Source organism: Salmo salar, chromosome 09 (assembly GCF_965601325.2).
Source record: "Salmo salar chromosome 09, fSalSal1, whole genome shotgun sequence".
Classification (NCBI taxonomy): Eukaryota; Metazoa; Chordata; class Actinopteri; order Salmoniformes; family Salmonidae; genus Salmo; species Salmo salar.
This window is the reverse complement of record NC_138299.1, coordinates 35,760,849-35,766,848: the sequence shown is the minus strand read 5'-3', so window position 1 is coordinate 35,766,848 and position 6,000 is coordinate 35,760,849.

Below are 6,000 nucleotides of genomic sequence, written 5' to 3'. Positions count from 1 at the left end.
GATGTCGAACAGCTTGACATCTTGCCATCCCAAGTTCAGATTGCGTCCCTGGGGATCGCCATTAGACTGAGCCTCCCCTGCACCGAGGGTCAGGCCATAGCAGTATGGTTGTTTCTTGCTCATTAACATATTTTGAGGCGTGCCTTGTAAGAGGCTATATTTGTTGCACCTGTGAGTAAGAATGCTGTAACAATTTAACTCTTAAGTAGTTACAGTGTCTCTTCAATTTATATAGGGGACAGCTTCCACTTGCAGCAAGTCTTAAACCTTAAATGGTTGAGCATTTTGCGATGTCCTTGGTCTGTTTTGCCCTGTAGTCGCTGATGGTTTGGAAACCTTTATTAAGGCCTGTAGACGTGCATTTGATATAACATCAAAAATGAACATGAATGCTGTATTGTGTAAACACTTAGCCTGGCAGCCAACCTGCTTTCACCAATCCCTTGTAATTACAGGAAAAAACGTTGTAATATAAACCCCTCCCTCAATGAATGTCATTCATTTACCCATTCATTTATTAATTCACTTCAGTTACCTTAGAATTGACTTTTTTACAGTATAATAGAGACACTTTTAAGGTATTGTTTCTGTGTGTCATTACACAGTACTTTCTTGATACCATATTGATTTATGAAATACAGAATTTTACAGAATTGTATATTCTGTACAGTATAGTTCAGAACATAATACTGTAAAGATATTTTTGAAGAAATGCATGGCTCATAGATAGGTAAAGGCAACTCCTGGAACACTCCAGTTATCTACAGGCAACTACCAAAGTAAAGGAAATACAAATATCTACAGGTAACTGCCAAAATAAAGAAAACCCCAGTTATCTACAGCTAACTGCCAAAATAAAGGAAACCCCAGGTATGAATCTATCAGCGATGGTAGTGGGCACTACACAATATATTTATCTGCACGTATTCATGTAATGAAGACTAGTCACTGTGGAGTTTTTAGACTCCACAGCTGGGGATGTATTCAAATTGACGGTTTCTCAAAACACCACCAGATTTTGTCAAAGGGAAGTATTTTGCCTTGTTATGAGAGAAGAATGTTAAAATAGGATCTCTGGCCTGCACATTGGAGGCGGCAGAGAGAGGCTGAGACAGGAAAATATTTGCAGAGGGAAATCAAGAGGTGACAGAGGCGGGAGGGACTGTGGCATTTCCATAAAAAACAGTGTTATTTTTATTTATTTGTATTTATTTGTTCCTTGTCCTCCATCCTTGACCCCCACTTGTCATCCTCCTCCTCCTGCCTTCTTCCTCTTCCCTTCCCTCCTCCTCCTCTTATGTCTATGTACAGTAGCTGGCAAATTGCTGCAGAAGGAGAGGAGAGTGAAGCATCTTGGGATGCTGTGTAGAGTGGCTGCTCAGAGACAGCGGCATGCTTCACTACAGCAACACCTGCTTTAGCTGCTTTACAACACCACTTAAGCCCAGCTGGGGGGAGTAGGGGGCTTGGGGGGGGGACAATATAGGAACGGGAGGGAGAAGGAAGTATGTCAACTGGATGAGAAAACATAAATACACAGGGAGCGATATAGAGAGAGAGATGAGAGAGAGAAAGAACGAGAGATAATGTGTGTGTGTGTGTGTGTGTGTGCGTGCGTGCGTGCGTGCGAAACATGAATACAAAGGGAGAGAGAGAGAATGAAAGAAAGAGAGAGTTTGTGTTTGTGTCAAATCAAATCAAAGTTTATTGATCGAGTAAACAGATTTGCAGATGTCATCGCAGGTGCAGTGAAATGCTTGTATTTCTAGCTCCAACAGTGCAATATTTAAAAATTATATATAAAACATTACACGCATAATCCAGTAAAATAAAAAATAAACGAAATATCAGAACGAGCGATGTCAGAGACCGGAATGTGAATATACACTACCGTTCAAAAGTTTGGGGTCACTTACAAATGTCCTTGTTTTTGAAAGAAAAGCACATTTTGTGTATATTAAAATAACATCAAATTGATCAGAAATACAGTGCAGACATTGTTAATGTTGTAAATGACTATTGTAGCTGGAAACAGCAGATTTTTTTTATAGAATATCTACATAGGCGTACAGAGGCCCATTATCAGCAACCATCACTCCTGTGTTCCAATGGCATGTTGTGTTAGCTAATCCAAGTTTATCATTTTAAAAGGCTAATTGATCATTAGAAAACCTTTTTGCAATTACATTAGTACAGCTGAAAACTGTTGTTCTGCTTAAAGAAGCAAGAAAACTGGCCTTCTTTAGACTAGCTGAGAATCTGGAGCATCAGCATTTGTGGGTTCGATTACAGGCTCAAAATGGCCATAAATAAAGAACTTTCTTCTGAAACTCGTCAGTCTATTCTTGTTCTGAGACATGAAGGCAATTCCATGTGAAAAATTGCCACGAAACTGAAGATCTCGTACAATACGGTGTACTACTCCCTTCACAGAACAGCACAAACTGGCCCTAACCAAAATAGAAAGAGGCGTGGGAGGCCCCGGTGCACAACTGAGCAAGTGGACAAGTACATTAGAGTGTCTAGTTTGAGAAACAGATGCCTCACAAGTCCTCAACTGGCAGCTTCAATAAATAGTACCCGCAAAACACCAGTCTCAACGTCAACAGTGAAGTGGCGACTCTAGGCCTTCTAGGCAGCATCCTGTGACACCAGGTGCTGTAGAGGTCCTGGATTGGCAGGCAGCGTGCCCCTGGTGATGCGTTGGGCTGATTGCACCACCCTCTGGAGAGCGCTGTGGTTGTGGACGGTGCATTTGCTGTACCGGACGGTGATACAGCCTGACAGAATGCTCTCAATGACGCATCTGTAGAAGTTTGTGAGGGTCTGAGGTATGTGTGTAAAATAGATAGTGAGAGGCATGAGAGTACCAAGTAGGTCAACCCTATGCTGTAAACTACTGATATGATACCTCCTAAATGTTCCCTCCCTCCCTCCCTTCTCAAATAAACTACACCATACATTTATCTCTAGGACAAAATGACTGTTACGCTGGGCACAGACGTCATTTCACTAACTGAGATAACGTTGATGGCTGTGTGGTGTTCACCCTTCCCTGATGTCCATTCTAAGAATCAATCATCTGTGTATAAATACGTTATTAATAAAGGAGTTAAGCTGCATCTATATTTCATGGTGTTGGAAGAGAGCTTCTCCATGATGCCATTCGGTTTAGTCTGTATTGTTAATTTATAATTAATGGGGATCACTAGGGACCGTGTATTAAGAATCCCACCACTACAGACTGCGAGAGAGTGGGGGAATAGGGATGGAGGGTGGTGGGGGAAGAGATAGGGGGATGAATGGGGAGATAGGTAGAGGGGTGAGAGGAAGCTTGACTGTGCTCCTCTGCTCCATCCAGGGCTTCTCATCAGGGTTTCTCATCAGCGCTTCTCATCAGAGCATCTCATCAGGCCTTCTCATCAGGGCTTCTCATCAGGGCTTCTCATCAGGTCTTCCTATTAGGGCTTCTCATCGGGGCTTCCTTCCACTGAGCTAAAGTCAGCAGCTGAACCAAAGAAGTGGTGTGCTCCTAGTTTCCAAAGATGGAAATTAGGGAAATCCTGTCCAAAATGGAGAGTTATTTTAACAATAAACAATGATTTATGTCACGACTTCCGCCGAGGTCGTCTCCTCTCCTTGTTCGGGCGGCGTTCGGCGGTCGACGTCACCGGCTCTCTAGCCATCGCCGCTCCATTTTTCATTTATCCATTCATTTTGTCTTGTTCCCTGCACACCTGGTTTTCATTCCCCAATCACACTACATGTATTTATTCCTCATTTCCCCCTCATGTCTTTGTGTGTGATTGTTTCTTGTTACGTGTCATTTTTGACATGCTATTTCTGGTGTGCGTTTATTCCGTATTTTATTATTCACGAGGTATATTTATTTGTTTGTACTTTATTATTGTGACTGTTTGAGCGTTTTTGCACTTTGGCATATTGGATGGAGGTTTTTGTAATGCTCTGGCATCGTGGGTGAGGAATCAAACGCAGGAAGCAGCGAATACAGGGTAGTGGCTTTTAATGGGCCAAATGGCGAAAAAACACAAGCCACCCCAAACAGGGAAAACACAGGGAAAACACAGTTGGTGCAAAACCAATGCACTAGCGCAAAAACACAACCAGCGTGTACACAAGCATACAACAGATAAACAATCCCGCACAAAGAGCAGGCGGGCCAGCTAGCTCATATAGCCCCGCTCATCACCCCCACTAAGAACAGGTGCAAACAATAACAGAAAGCGGGAAAACAAAAAGGGAATCAGTGGCAACTAGTAGGCCGGTGACGACGACCGCCGAGCGCCACCCGAGCAGGAGGGGGCGCCACCTTCGGTGGGAATCGTGACAGTTTTGACGCAGTGGTGTCCGTCTGTTGGTTTCTCCTGCCTAAATAAAGTGTGTGCCTGTTCACAACTCTCTGCTCTCCTGCACCTGACTCTGCTCCCAGTACGCACACCGTTGACAATTTATTTCATTTTTTTCAACTATTGAAGTCTGTCCTTCAAAGGAGGCGAGAGCAAATCCTGTACAAACAAAAGTGGGATTCTCCAGAAAAAATCTCTGCCCAGCATTGTGGTTATCCATCTAATGTTCTTTTAAATTGGAGTAGACTGCTCTGAAAACAAAAGTGGTGAAGGTGTGAGGATGTGTATCAGTCCCAGATCTGTCTCTGATTGGTCCCGGGGCAGCGGAGTCAGAAAGGCTTGATTTGTGCAGTCTGGCTGCAGGAGAAGAGAAAGAGAGTGCTGACAAACGCATTAATTACTTCATTTTTTAATGAACCTTAGAATCCACAATCCAGGTAGCGCCTCGCAGACAGATGAGCAGAGCAAGGGCCCGAGCACTCGCATGTCTTCATCCACCTGTTATAGGAAAACACATGAAAGGGGGAGAGAAAAAGAGGAGAGAAAAGACTAGGTGAAAGACAATAGTCCGATAAGGGAAAAAAAAGACAATACTCTGTTTCATTCTAAAACAGAAGATAACATTGTCATTAACATGAATTTAGAATCTCCCTCCATCTCCTGATTAATAAACATAATGTCCGACTTAATACATTTTTTGCTTGATACCATGTTTTCATTTACCTCCTCATTTACATTTTCAATTATAGCACTTTATGGGTGTGTCAGCTGTTCTGAGGAATCATGCGTTACTCTTTTAGTTTTATCTTGACTTCACCGCTCTGTGCGACGCTTCGCGCCTCCCGCAGCCCCCATGTCTCTCTCCACTGAACGGGTCAGTATACTGTGAGAGAAAGAACGAATGAGAGGAGAGGAGGTCGGGAGGAAAATAACACGTAATTAGATGAAGTGTGATTATAATGTCAATGTGTGACCTAGCAGGATTAATCATACTCTATCATTACCACTTATTAAGACTGGAGGACAGGAGCGTTAACATGTAATACTGTTGTAGAAGACACAGCTTGTATCCTGAATGGCACCCTATATCCCTTTACAGTAGTGCAATACTGTATATGATGCAATTTGGGAAGCACACACATACTGTTAAATGCAACACTGATGTTCAATGACTTCAAGGTCTTTACACAAGCTTTACACAAGTAGCCCGCTTTGGAACTCTGTCAACTACCATTAGTTAATTTCAACTGTACTGTAATTCAAATAGCATTACTAAAATAATTACGACAAATCTGTATTTGTGCTATAAACAGCAGACACGATATAGGAAACAAGTGAATTAGTAAGTATTTTTGGAGCAAATCCAACGATAAATAGATTTTGCTGACAGCTAGTTATTTAAAAAATGTCTCTCCCATTTCATAGTTTACATTATTGGTCTCCCTCCATTCGTCACTGCAGTGTTGACAGATAATATCCACAATTGCAAATTAGCATGAAGACAAACTTTCAGAGGTTGGTTTGGAGCTGAACCCGTCAGACTAGACCTCCCCACAGCTCCTCCACTTCACTTCCACCTAAACAACTGAACTACTACTTCATGGTTTTCATTGCATTGTTCAGTGTTACATTA